Genomic DNA, 15,333 nt, shown 5'->3' with positions numbered 1-15,333 from the left:
TCTAATATCAGCCCAAAGGTAGGGTCCCTAAATCTAAATAAATTTCCACACCTCATAATAGGGGATTTTGACATAGCAATTGATACTATTGATCTTATTGATCAATTGATATGAATTGATACTCAAATACACAAACTTCCCAATTTTCTCAATCTACTGGGTTTCATACCCTAGTCTACCTACTTATTAACAAGTGGTTATACCCACAAGTTCCACTTCCATGTTAATTTTGAAAATCCTTTATCTAATCATAAATCATTTATGATTGCATATTTCCCTCTAATTTATGACCCCTAACTCTGCTCTTCACCTTCACTATCACCTCCATTCCCTATACCCTTCTATTCTTTCACTCTGATATTGGCTATACTTGCCCTTCTTCTCTATCTCTTAGTGAATCAGGGCAATTCTTAGCTTTACTCTGCTCTTGAATCTCTTGCCTCTTACTTATGGAACCATTTGTACCTTGCTATGATCTGACCCTGGATTACTCCTGACATTTTCCTCTTTCATTTCTAATCACACTCTCCTGAATGGATCTGGAGCAAATGATGAAACTGTGTGGACTGCATCCATTACAAATTTGTTATTGAATCTCAACCAGGTGCTTATTGCAGCAAGCCAGTCCTTTGATACTTTTTTAATCAATTTGTTCTTTGATTCTAAACTTTTTCATTTTCTCTCAAGCCTTCCTCAGCAGACACTGCCTCACCCTATCAAGTGAGGAACTAACCTCATACTTCACCAAAAATGTTGGAGCCATTTGCTGAGAGCTTAACCTTCCTCATTTACCCTTGTTTTTCAAATCATTCAGACATCATCCTCCAACTATCTTTTCCTTTGCTCCAGACTTGGTTGAAGAAGTAGCTTTCGTCCTCAGCTCAGATTTTATTTTCCACATTCTTCACATAAGTTAATGTTTATAAAGAGCACCTAGAGAAGCAGGTAGGTGGTGCAGTGGACAAAGCATTGCCTGCAGATTCAGGAGGGCCTGAGTTCTGACCTCAGAAACTTGCCATTTACCAGCTCTATGACCCTGGGCAAGTCACTTAACCCTCATTGCTCCACAAAAAAAGCACCTAACACAATGCTTGGCACATAGAAAACATAAAAAAAATGCTTATTGGCTAAATTAATACATGATTAGTTTATTACCTATGTTCTCCTGGAGAACTCACTTAAGGTCTCTTGAATTCAGTTTTCTGTCATCTAAAAAATGAAGAGATTGGACTAGTGTAAAACCCCAAAACCTGAAAAAAGTGTTGTTGTTGTTGTTTTTTTTTTTTTACAAAGAATTGTATTGTCATTTTGCAGAGAAGAGAGAGCTAGAAAAAAGATATGTCTTTCTTTTCAACTCTCTGTGAGATATACATCATATAAAGTTTAAACAGGGCATGAGGACAAGCAGCCAACTGGCCAGAATTAGCAGTTACACAGTTTCCAGGAAAAAGCATGCTTGAGCTTGGTAAGTATAAATATTCAACAAAATTTGAGCAAAGCTAAGATGTGAGCTATTGGGAAACCCCACACACAAGCTTTGGGTGGACCCAAAACAAGACCTTAGTGGGATCTAAGCATTCCTTGAAGTAGATTCCAGTTACCTTGGAGAACTTCTGAGATTAGCCTGACCTTTATGGTAAGCGTGAGGTTAGACAATTTCTTGCTACATAAAGCTAGGTTCAAATAATATTAATAAATAATAAAGTACTTTCCCCACTGAGATGGCCTCTGAGACCCATTCCAACTCTTGAGCTTATCATCTGTCATATTGTGTTATTATTATTCAGTTTTTTTAGTCATGTCTGACTCTTCATGACCCCCTTTCAGGGTTTCTTGGCAGAGATACTGGAGTAGTTTGCCATTTCCTTCTCCAGCTCATTGTACAGATGAGGAAACTGAAGGAAATAGGGTTTAGTGACTTGTCCAGAGTCACATAGATAAGTGCCTAAAGCTGGATTTGAACTAGACTTCAGGCCCATTTCTCTAGCTGCCTCAAAGATTTATAGTACAGTAGAAAGAGCCCTGGAGTTAATGTTGACCTATGTGAACATCTCACACCTTACAAATACTACTAGGGTGATACTTGGCAAGTTATATAAACTTTCTGGCCCTTAGTTTCCTTATCTAAAATGAGGTCATTGTAGTAGCTGGTCTTTAAGGTTCCTTCCGTATCTAAATCTCTGATTCTGTGATCTCTTAAATGATAGATTGGACTGGAGATTGGACTAGATGTTGTGTAATATTCCTTTTGGCTCTAAAGCCTATGATGAGTCTCGAAACCAAAATGTAGATTTTCTATTTGCCTGTATACTCACAAGTCCTAATTTAACCTTGCCTCTCTGAGGGTAGCAAGGAAGCTCTTCTCTTCACAGATTCTGTATTAATTTCTTTCAAAAAGCAGATGTGGAAAAGAGCTGACAGGGTAGAGGTGGATGTGGAGAGGTTTGGGGGACAGCCAAGCAAAGAGAGCTATAAATTCATCAAAATTATATCAGTAATCTACTTTTTTGAAAACTAAATTAAAAATAAAGAGAAGAGTAATACATATTGAGATAATTATGTGATATCCCTCCTTTCTCTTTATAATTTTTATCAGTTCTCATGTATTTAACACAATTAGAATTTCAGGTTGATGAGGGCAACATCATCCCTCTAGTTACCCTCCTTGGCAAACTCAGAATCACTTAACCTATAGTCTGTGTATTTTCCAAGTGTTGTCGATTTTTACCTCCACAGCAAATCTTTCACCTGCCCCCTTTTCTCTACTCATACAGTTCTCCCCCAAGTTTAGGCCCATATCCTCTTTCATCTGGACATATTACATTCACTTCCTTTTCAGCCTCTTACCTTTTACCTCTTCTCTCTGCAATTCAGCCTCCACTGGCTGCCTGATGCAAGTCCTAAAGCTCAAGTGTGACCATGTGCCCTGATTTTTGAGCTCCGGTGGTTCCCAGTTGCCTTTAGAGTTAAAACATAAACTCCTCTGCCTTTTGTGACATGACTTTAGTGTACCCCATCCAGTTTTATCATGCATTACTCTCCTCATACTATGCAGTTCAGGCAGATTAACTTATTTTCTGTTCCTCTAGTAGGACATTGTTGTTTATTATTATTGTTCATACTTAGTTCTTCAAGAAGTCCAATGATATCTGGAAGGTACTTGACTTGTAAGTGAATTAGATTTAATGGGGCAGAGCTGTGCAAAGTCATCGGCCTCATTCTCTTTTCCAGAGTCATCTGAGTCCTCTGGCAAGACATAGGTCAGAATGACGGCCTCAGGTTTTTAATCTAAGGTCTTTCCCAGATCTCAGTTTTTCTGAGGCAACACCCATTCAGTGATGATAAGAACTGAGGCCAAAGATAGCCTAGTTTTCTCCCCTTCAGCTTAGTGCAATGAGTGGTGCTGAGCTTGGGGTCAGGAAGACCTGAGTTGAATCTGACCTCAGTCACTTACTAGTTGTGTGATTCTGGGTAAATCACCTCACCCCTATCTGCCTCAGTTTCCTTATTTGTTAAATGGGGATAATAACAGCACCTGCCTTGCAGGGTTGTTGTATCCAGTGAAATAATTTTTGTAGAATACTTAGCACAATGTTTGGCACATAGCAGACACTATAGAAATCTCTGTTCCCTTCTCATTTTACTCCCCTATCTGTACTTTTGCAAGGCAGTCCCCATGTGCCTAAAAATTTCAGAGTTTTTTTTAGAATTCCCTTTTCTTTTTTTTTGTTTTTTAATTTTTCAAAATTCTTTTTAGTGAGGCAATTGGGGTTAAGTGACTTGCCCAGGGTCACACAGCTAGTAAGTGTTAAGTGTCTGAGGCCCGATTTGAACTCAGGTACTCCTGACTCTAGGGCCGGTGTTCTATCCACTGGGCCACCTTGCTGCCCCCCTTTTTCTTTCACAGCTTAACTAAAGTACAGCCTCTTACATGAGGCCTTTCTTTATCTACCAAATACTTGTCTCCCTTCCCCACTCCCTTTACACTAAATTTATTTCCTATACATTTTGTATTTCTTTAAATGAGGAAATGTACAAGAATTGTTTCTTGCACTCCTAGCACAGAGCCTGACACAAAATGTAGGAAAAGTAATGATTTTATAAAGAAAAGGAAGTCCAGCTCTTAATAATCTTACAGAGTTGTCTGAGGGCATTGAGAGGTTAAATGACTTTCTTAGGTTCACACATACAATATGTTAGAGGGAGGAAGGACTTGAACCCAGATTTTCCTGACTTCCAGTCCAGCTCCCTATCCTCTTTACCACACTGACTTTCCAGCACAGAATTGACATTTAAGAAATGTTTGTTGAATGGTTGACTTAGAAACTGGTCTTTCTCTTCCTGTTTAAAAAGGAGAAAATCTGAATTCATGCACAGACCTTTTGGATCCTTTGCAAGTAATATTATAATATAGAATCTATTAGAAAGTACAAACTCCCCTTTCAAAGAATCCATCTCCAAATTAATATGTACTAGGCAAGAATGGACAAGACTGAACTGATATAGTTGTGTCATTGACTATGCAAATGTAGGTTCCAAATCAAAGGGCAAATGGCTTTGAACTTCAAATGGAAGCATCTAATCAATTGGACTTAACAATACAGATGCAAAGCACGGGGGAGGGGATAGAGAGGAAAGCATTATGTTTATTTGTTAGCAGCTCTGTTGTATGATCTTTTATTGCTGTGCATTAGTGCAGTGTTAAATAAAATCTGCTTATTTAAAATCCTTTTAAATAGTGTTTAAATATTTCCTGCTGATACAATCTGCTAAAGTAGTTATCCTTGCTACAGATTTCAGTTAACCTTGTCGCAGATACTAAGCCTGAAGCTACGTAGATTTTTAGGGGCCTTGATTATGGAGCAAACCTAATGGGGTCATTATGTGAAACCACAGCTGGACAAGCTTTAGCGTCCTTGTTCTTCTATCCGATTTAGGTAACTCGGCATACTCGAGGAGATCTCTGCTAACTGACCCTGAGCTCTCAGGCTATTAGGGTACCATTTTCTAAAAATATGAGTCAAATTATGAGCAGAAAGGGATTAATGCCTCTAACACTTCAACTTGCATAGAAATGTATCCTGTGCACAGAAGTTGAGGGTAATTTACTACTAATGGATCAACCAGAAAAGAAGCATCCATATTGGTGAGATAGAGTTAAGTTTAAACTGTTGTCTCATGCCATACTATTATCAATATATTTTACTCTTTTGTAGGCACTACTTATTAGTCATCCAGCTTTCTATAGGATTTCATTCCCTTGATATCTGAAGTTAAAAGCTGCATTTTAAAAAATTATATCTTCTTATTACATATAGAAAAAATTGATGCACAGGGAGACTTAGGTTACTTACTGCCTTGAGTAGAGCAATGAGTCAGTGACGGAACTTGGAAGAGAACCAAATTCTTTCTCTCCCACTGCAGTCCATCTACTTGCCTGTGCTGCCTCCCATTAGAAATGAGTTATTTTAGAGTCTGTTTTATTTTGTCTGTGCCGAGAACTTGAATACTTGAAAAGCAGTGATTAGGAATTAGAGATTCATTCTGGACTCTAAAAAACCAAACACATTTCTTTGGCTCACTTTTACTGCATATTCAAACCTTATAAATAAAGGAAATTGCTGCCAACTGCTTCTCTACCTCCTGTCCACTCCTTGTGAATAGAGATCATGCCCGAAATGTTATTTCTTTAAGAAATATTATAATACATTGCCTTCTTTTACTCCTTCCTACCAAGCCACCCTCATAACCTGAAAACTATTCATTTTTATGAAAACCATTCTCTTAGTGTGCTGTTTCTTTACTTTCATTTTTTTTTTTTTACTATTTTTTTTTTTTAGTGAGGCAATTGGGGTTAAGTGACTTGCCCAGGGTCACACAGCTAGTAAGTATTAAGTGTCTGAGGCCGGATTTGAACTCAGGTCCTCCTGACTCCAGGGCCGGTGCTCTATCCACTGCGCCATCTAGCTGCCCCCTACTTTCATTTTTACTAGGGTTGCCTTCTACATCTAGATCCTCATCTTAACTTCCATCTCCATTTCGACCAAGACTCCCTTACTCCCTTTCAAACCATGAATCAAGAAGAGCACCCACTCTAATTAAGTCCTTTGTGTTCTGCACCAGAACATTGGCCCGCAGGAGTCTTAAAACTAATTTAACAGTGGCTCACCCACTGTGAGTTTATGCTTTGATTTACAAAATAAGGATCTTCCCTTGTGCTCTAATAGCCTATATGAAATCATGGAACTTTATAGTACCAAAACATGCTACAAAAATGAAGAACCATTAAGATTTTCTATCTATTCCTACCCCAATATCTCATTGTCTTTATCACTAGTATATTGCATATATTTCAATATTGTGATGAATCTGTAAGCTTATTCTTGTAGGTCTTTCCTCTGTCTACATATATCTTGTCCATATTGATTGTCCACAAATAGAAAATATTCCCAAAGTGCTAGAGGACCATTGCTGGTATTAGGGTAGCTGGGTGGTACAACGGATAGAATGTTGGGCTTGATATTAGGAAGATGTCAGTTCAAAGATGCCCAATCTGGCCTTAGACTTTACCTGTTTGACTATGGGCAAGTCATTTAACATCCCCAAGACTGTTTCTTCAACTGTAAAATGAAGTTTTTTACCTCAAAAGATTGTTGTGAGGATTGAATAAGATATTTTTTAAATGCTTTGCACAGTGTTTGGCACATAGAAGGTACTTAATTTCTCCCTCCCTCCATTACTTTCTCCTTTATTCCTTTCTCTGTTGCTTCCTTCCCCCCGCCTCCTTTGATTCCCTCCTTCCTTCCTCCATCTTTTGTTCTTTATCTCTATCTCTCCCTCCCTTTATCTTAAGGGTAGTTCTTGGGCTGCCCATCTTTAATTTTTCCTATATGATAAGTCTACTTCCTTTTTTATTATATATATGCATATTGTGGGGCAATAAGGGTTAAGTGACTTGCCCAGGGTCACACAGCTTGTAAATGTCAAGTGTCTGATGCTGGATTTGAACTCAGGTCCTCTTGAATCCAGGACCGGTGCTTTATTCACTGTGCCACCTAGCTGCCCTCTTGATGATAATATCTTTTAGTTAACTTCCTATGCACAAGTCATCAATTATATTATTATTATTATTTTTTTGCAGGGCAATGAGGGTTAAGTGACTTGCCCAGGGTCACACAGCTAGTGTCAAGTGTCTGAGGCCAGATTTGAACTCAGGTCCTCCTGAATCCAAGGCTGGTGTTTTATCCACTGTGCCACCTAGCTTTCCCCGCCCCCCCCATCAATTGTATTATAAAGACACTTTTTGTTTTTGTTTTTTGCAGGGCAGTGAGGGTTAAGTGACTTGCCCACAGTCACACAGCTAGTGTCACGTGTCTGAGGCCAGCTTTGAACTCAGGTCCTCCTGAATTCAGGGAGGTTGCTATCCACTGTGCCACCTAGCTGCCCCCATCAATTGTATTTTGCTTCAGCCTGTTTATACATGTGACTATTCATTGCCCTTTTGTAATGTTTTCCAATTCTTCTGTGATCCATAGCTGTGTTCCATGATTTATAGCCCTATAGCACCACTGGAATAGTATTAGTTTTAAAATATGGAGCTTTAAAATAACAAATTATTTAGCATTTTTGAAAAAAAATGAATTTTCCCAAATAAGATTTAGCTAAATTTCCTACTCCTCAATTATCTTTAAAAATAAGCACATGGTCACACACACATACATAAAAAATAAGATGGACTAACTCAACGGGTTTTTCAGCCAGTTGAATATCATGATATGGACTTTTGGTGTTTTTTTCCAGTGTGAATGGCTAAATCTGATATCATTAAAATTATTATGAATTTACTGGAGTAGGATTTGAACTTTTCCAGTACTTGAAGCTTTTAGAATGATTAAATGGAAAGTTTGTGAGCATTTAGAGAATTGGTGCTCACTAAGAGACATAATGGCTACATCAAAAACAGCTCATGTTAGACTAACATAATTTCATTTAATTTTGGACAGGGCTACTAGAGTACTAATTACATGAAATGTCATAGCCATAATATGTCTAGATTTCAACATAGCTTTTGACACAGCCTTATGCTATACCAAATCCCAGATTTCTTCCCATGCCTATAATAATTATTATTTTTTTATCTTACCAGCTCCCTGGATTTCCAGGCTTCTTTCAAGTCTCAGCTAATATCCCATCTTTTTCAAGTAGCTATTCCTGATGCTTTTTAATCCTTGTGCCTTTCTTCTAAGATTAGCTCCACTATATCTTGCATTTATCTAATTTATACATAGTTGTTTGAATGGTGTCTCCCCCACTAGACAGTGAGCTCCTTGAAGGCAAAAACTATTTTTTGCCTTCCTTTGCATGCCTAGCAAAGGTCCTGGCACTTACTTGATGTTTAATAAATGCTTTTCTACATCATTTGTCTATCCTTGTGAAAAAAGATGGACAAAAAAAGATGGGCTGAGATTGTTTTCCAGACAAAGACAGATTAGAGGGCATCATGCTGGGCTGCTAAAGGAGTCCAACTCCATGATCTCTCCAACACAGATCCAAGGCATGCTGTGCCAGAGGAACTTACCTCTGAGCCTCTGAGTCAACTGCTGCACCAGTGTCTTCTGGAACTGAGCAGTCATATGAGAGGGCTGAAGGGCTGGCCAGGGGGAAAGTGCAGGGGTATCTGTGGGACCTAGGAAGGAATTTGGCCATCCCACCCCAGTGGGGAAGCAGGAAGAAATTCTGAGTGGTGGGAGTTCAAGGTGGGGAAGGGGCACAGGCTCGTAGGAGCTAGGAACCACCACAGCACACAAAGCTCTGCTGACTGGTTAATTAACAGGTTGGCTTGAGGTTATCTTTGAACCAGAGAACAGGCCAGGTGAGAGAAAAACCTGTCCACCCTCAAACCATAAACACATGGGATCCTCTGAATCTTGGGACAGTGTTGCTTGGAAGTAGGGTCCCAATGTCAGAGTGAGTTAAAAGTCAAGAAAAATATGGCAAGATGAACAAGCAAAGAAAGTTGAGAATTATACAAAGTTTCTTTAGTGAAAAGTAAGATTGAGGTACACCCTCAGAAGAGGATAATAACTTCAGGGTCCTTACATCCAAAGTTTCCAAGAAAAATATGAACTGGTCTCAGGCCATGGAAGCACTCAAAAGGGACTTTGAAGAGAAAGTAGGAGAGATAGAAGGAAGATTTAGAGAAGTGGAGGAACGAATGGAAAGAGAAATGAAAGCAATGCAGGAGAGTCATGAGAAAAAAGTCAACAGCTTGAAAAGCCAAATGGAAAAGGAGATAAAAAAGCTCTCAGAAGAAAATAATTCCCTAAGAATTAGGATTGAACAAATGGAAGCTAGTGACTTTATGAGAAATCAAGACCCAGTAAATCAAATCCAAATGAATAAAAAATAGAGGGCAATATGAAATATCTCCTTGGAAAAAACAGCTAACCTGGAAAATAGATCCAGGAGAGATAATTTTAAAATCATTGGACTACCTGAAAACCATGACCAAAATAAGAATTTAGACAGCATCTTCCAAAAAATTGTCAAGGAAAATTGCCCTGATAGTCCAGAAGCAGAAGGCAAAATAGAAATTGAAAGAATCTACCTATCACCTCCTAAAAGAGATCCTAAAAGGAAAACCTCCAGGAATATCACAGCCAAATTCCAGAATTTCCAGGTCAAGGAAAAAATATTGCAAAAAGCTAGAAAAAAGGAATTCAAATACTGTGGAGCTACAATCAGGATAAAATAAGAGCTATTAGCATCTACATTAAAGGATAAGATGGGCATGTAATATGATATTCCAGAAGGCAAAGGAACTGGGACTACAGCCAAGTATCACCTACCAAGCAAAACTGTGTATAATCTTTCAGAAGAAATAATGGGACTCCAATGAAAAAGAGGACTTTAAGGCATTTGTGATGAAAAGACCTAAACTGAATAGAAAATTTGACTTTCAAATATAAGACCCTAGAGAAGTATAAAAAGGTGAACAGGAAAAAGAAATCATAAGGGATATTAGAAGATTAAACTATTTACATTCCCAAATGGGAAGATTATACTTCTAACTCATAAGCTATTAGGGTAGCTGAATGGAATACACTTAGACAGAGGACACAGCTCTGAACTGAATATGAAGGGATGATATCTTTAAAGCATTTATTTTTTGTTTATCCTTGTTTTTTGTGGGGCAAGCAGAGTGGGGCGTCTTATGTCTGGGGCAGGATTTGGGGTCAGGGCCTCCTGAATCCAGGGCTGGTGCTGTGTCTACTGTGCCACTTAGCTAACCCATGATGACATCTTTAAATAGGTTTGTGGAGTAGGAAGAATGCACTGGGGTAGGGGTAAGGGGAGAGTTGGACTGGGGAGAGGTAACTCACATGAAGGAAACAAGAAAAAGCTTATGGAGGGGAGGAGATGAGGGGGAAGGAGTAGGGGAGTGAGTGAACCTTACTATCATCAAAACTGGCTCAAAGAGGGAATAAAATCCATACTAAATTGGGTATAGTAATACATTTTGCCCTGAGGGAAAGTGAGAAGGGAAGAAGATAAGGGGTGGGGAGGGGAGAAGAGGGGAAGGAAGGGCAGATTGGAGGAGGGAGCAGTAAAAAGCAAAATACTTTCAAGGAAGGTGAAGATGTTCTGCATAACTGCACATGTATGACTAATATTGAATTGCTTGATTTCATAGGGCTGGTTGAGGAGGGAGGGAGGAAGAACATTTAGAACACAGAATGAACTCAAAGACCTTAATTTCATCAGAGTTGACTCAAGGAGGCTATAACATACACACCCAATTAGGAGCAGTAATCTATCTAAACCTACAGGAAAGTAGGAGGGGAAGAGGATAAGAAGGTAAGGGTGAAAGGGGAGAGTGGGGGAGGGGGCAGTCAGAAGCAAAACACTTTTGAGGAGGAATAGGGTAAAAGAAGATAGAAAAATAGAGTAAATATCATGGAAGGGAATAAGATGGAGGGAAACAGTTATGATGATTGATCATAATGGTAAAACGTATGGCACCTGTATTGCTGGGCTATTGCAAAGAAAATTCTTTGTCAAGTTTGCAGTACTATATAAAAATTATGATGAACAGGATGCTATCAGAAAAACCTGGAAAGATGGACATGAACTGAAGCAGAGTGAAATGTATTGTGTACAAAATAATAGCAATAGTGTAAGATGATCTGCTGGGAAGCATGTGGTTATTTTCATCAATGCAATGATCCAATATAACTCTGAAGGACTTATGAAAATTGCAATCCTTCTACAGAGAAAAAACTGGTGGTATCTGAAAACATATTAAAGCATAATTTTATTTTGACAGTTCCTTAATCTGAAGTTTTGTTTTTATCTGTTCTCTCTCACAACCTAGCTAACATGGAGATGTTTTCCATAACTACTCATGTATAACTTAGGGGTGCAGGTGGGAAGGGTGGGAAGATCAGAAGTTTGAACACAAAGTTTCAAAAAAATTGATCTCAAAATATGTTTTTACATGTAATTTGGAAAATAAAATTCCAAACAGAAAAAGATATACATATGATCATATGATTAAGTGGATTCACAACTGATTTAATGACAGGACACAGAGCATGGCCATTAATATATAGTGAATAAATTGATTGATGGAATAAGGATTGAAAAATATCTTAATAGGTTAAAATTATGGAATGAATGTAATGAAATAAAATTTAATAGAGATGTATATTAAGTATTAGGGTTCCAAATATCTCCTCCATGAATATAATATAAGAAGGAGTGTGGCTGGGCTTGTTCATGTGGGGGAAAAAAAGCACACCACATCCTGTGGATTTTAGTGGTCTATAAGCTCAAAATGAACCAACAGTGTGACATGGAAGTTAAGACCACTACCACCTACAAAAAGATAATTTCTAAGGCTTCATTGAGAGGCACTGCATCAATGATAAGTTCATTGGGAAAAACTAAGAACAACAGATAGAATTTACAAAGAGTTTCATTTAAGTTTGATATGAAGAAAATGTTCTGAATACTTAGAGCTATCCAGAAGTACAATGTGCTATATTATTAGATCGTAGATCACTCTCACTAGAAGTCTTTGCTTTAATAGTAGATAATTGCTTGTCAGGCACAAAGGATCTTTACATTTGAAGCCAGAAGAAACTATTGATTATGAAACCATTCCCCTAATTTTTTTCTTTTACATGTACACTTTTATTTGAACTGGTTTTAAGTCAGTGTACAGGTAAAGCTCTCCTCCCCTCCCCCCAAGTACTGGCATCGATCTCAAAACTTGCAGGGAGACAATGAAGTCTTCATTCACATCTAAGTTGGGGGCAGGGAGGAAATTTAGGGGGCCACTCATTATGGCTGACAATTTAAAAAAAGGAACAAGTATTAAGGCAGAATATACAAAAAGTTGTTTTTGTTTTTTTAAAGGATTACATAATTTACACATAAAGCAGTACTGTGTACCTCCCCCCTCCACCTCTGGATTTTTAATTAGCTCCTTTGCTCTAATTTGAGCAGGACCACCTTCATAGGGGCAAGTAACTCACTAACATGTAATAATTATTTGGAATGGCTATTTAAAAAGAAAACAACAATGTACAATCAGAGTCCTGAAGATGCACTGTAGAACTTTGGGGATGTTTGCCTCCAATATCATCACCTGCTCATCACCTTCACCATTCCAGTTTTTAAATCCTGAGTCAAGAGCCAAAAAATAAAAATAAATAAAGCCATGCCAATCTCATCTCTTTTTTTTTTCCGGGCAATTAACATGTCACATCCTTTGACAAAAACCAAACCAAACCAAACCAAACCAAACCAAACCAGTCCATTTAGAAGCATTTGCGGTGGACAATGGAGGGCCCAGATTTATCATACTCCTGCTTACTGATCCACATCTGCTGGAAGGTGGAAAGAGACGCCAGGATGGAGCCTTCAATCCAGATAGAGTATTTGCGCTCAGGTGGGGCAATGATCTTGGTTTTCATTGTGCTGGGGGCTAGGGCTGTAATCTCCATCTGCATCCTGTCAGCAATGCCTGGTTACAGGGTGGTACCATCAGACAATACAGTATTGGCATAGAGATCCTTACAGATGTCAACATCACACTTTATGATTGAGTTGAAGGTTGTTTCGTGGATTCCACAGGATTCCATACCTAAGAAAGATGGTTGGAAGAGAGCTTCTGGGCATCGGAACCTCTCATTGCCAATTGTGATAACCTGACCATCAAGGAGCTCATAGTTCTTTTGCAAAGATCTAGAAGCAGCAGTGGCCATCTCCTGCTCAAATTCTAGGGCAGTGTAGCACAGCTTCTCCTTGATGTCAAGCAAGATTTCCTTCTCAGCTGTGGTATTGAAACTGCACACTCTCTCAGTCAGGATCTTCATGAGGTAGTGTGTCAGATCATGACCAGCCAGATCCAGATGGAGGATAGCATGGAGAAGGGCATAACCTTCATAGATGGGCACAGTGTGGGTCACACCATCACTGGAGTCCATCACAATATCAGTGGTATGACCAGAGGCATATAGGGACAGCAAAGCCTGGATGGCAATGTACATGGCTGGGGTGTTGAAGGTCTCAAACATAATCTGAGTCATCTTTTCTCTGTTGGCCTTGGGGTTCAGGGGGGCTTCTGTGAGCATCACAGGGTACTCTTCAGGGGCCACATGGTTCTCATTGTAGAAAGTATGATGCCAGATCTTCTCCATGTCATCCCAGTTGGTGACAATACCATGTTCAATGGGGGTACTTCAGGGTCAGAATACCTCTCTTGTTTTGGGCCTCATCCCCCACATAGCTGTCTTTCTGACCCATATCCACCATCACACCCTGACGTCTGGGGCACCCAACAATGGATGGGAAGACAGCCTGAGGGGCATCATCTCCTGCAAAGCCAGCTTTGCATATTCCTGAGCCATTGTCAGTGAGAGTAGCAATATCATCCATCATCCATGGCAAACTTTGAAGTGGCAAGTTTAAACCCTTAAGAGAAAGAAGGTGGTGCTGCACCTGGAGGCAATGGGGAGGCAAGTGCATGGGTGGAAGAGCTCACAGCTACCCATTCCCCTAATTTTACAAATGAGTAAAGTAAGATCAAGACAAGAAGTGACTTGCTTATGGTCACTTATTCAGCAAGTAGAAGTTGTGGGATTGGAACCCAGGTCCCATGAGTTTAACTTCAATGTTCTATCTACTATACCATGTTGCCTTTTTGTAGAGATGATTCCTGTCTAGAAATTGGCTAGACTAGAGGACCTTGATCCCTTTTCATTTAGTTTCTGTGAACCTTGAATGTAGGAGCATTTTGAGAACTTTTCCCATTAGAATACAATCCTCTTATGTTTATTTTATTTTTAAAGTAATAACCATTTTTATTTATGGTTTTGGATTCCATTTTTAATCCCTCCTTCTCTCTCTCCCCTCCCTCCCATTCCTGAAGCAGTAAGAAATCAGATAAAGGTTTTACATGTGCAGTTATGTAAAACATTACCATATTAGTCATTTTTATATGAAAACCTGAATAAAAGAAAAAAATGAAAGAGTGAAGTATAGCATTTTTCAGTATGTGATCTATTAATATCACTTCTTTCTTTGGAGGTGGATGGTTTGTTTCTTTAATAATCCTTCGGGATTGTCTTGGATCATTGTATTGTTGAGAATAGTTTAGTCTTTCACAGTTCTTTATCAAACCATATTGCTCTCTCTGTGTACAATGTTCTCTTGGTTCTGCTCTCTTCACTATACACCATTTCATGCAAGTCTTTCCAGGTCTTTCTGAAATCATCCTGCTTGTCATTTCTTATAGCCCAATAATATTCCATCACCATCATATACCACAACTTGTTTAGCCATTCCCCAATTCTTAGCTACCACAAAAAGAGCTGCTATAAATATTTTTGCAGACCATCCTTTTTGACCCGGGAAGGCACCTTAGGTGAGCTCATATATTACCTTGTCACATTCCCAGTGATGTTAATAGGCAGAAGGCTATTGAACTAAGTTCTACTTATAGTCACATCTTTAATCTTATAGTCTATTAAAGAAAAAATAGCATATCCAGATTGATATCTTTCTCAGTCAATGAAATCAGAGAAACATAAAGAAGTTAAAGTTTAATGAAAACCTGCCTCCCAGGTTCTCTTCAAAGAGGGGAATAAAGGAATTGGTTTCACCTTATCCCCAAATGTATCTAGAAACTTCATTTCATGAACAGCTAGGTGCTCCAATGGATAGTGCACAGGGTTGGGAGTTAGGAAAACTTGAGTTCAAATCTATTCTCAGACTCTTGCTAGTTATGTAATCCTGGACAAGTTACAAAAATGCTGTCTGCCTCAG

General features: G+C 38.8%; 1 protein-coding gene and 1 pseudogene across 1 annotated transcript in view; one reads left to right on the top strand and one right to left on the bottom strand.

The window, feature by feature from the left end:
- USH2A (usherin) overlaps positions 1 to 15,333 on the top strand; it is a 1,082,898-nt gene that overhangs the window by 480,537 nt on the left and 587,028 nt on the right. The gene's annotated exons all lie outside the window — the stretch shown is intronic.
- Positions 12,825 to 13,947, bottom strand: LOC122755583 (annotated as a pseudogene).

Source organism: Dromiciops gliroides, chromosome 4 (genome assembly GCF_019393635.1).
Source record: "Dromiciops gliroides isolate mDroGli1 chromosome 4, mDroGli1.pri, whole genome shotgun sequence".
In the NCBI taxonomy this organism is placed as follows: domain Eukaryota; kingdom Metazoa; phylum Chordata; class Mammalia; order Microbiotheria; family Microbiotheriidae; genus Dromiciops; species Dromiciops gliroides.
Note: the sequence above shows the minus strand (reverse complement) of the source record. Positions and strands in the feature narration are given on the sequence as shown.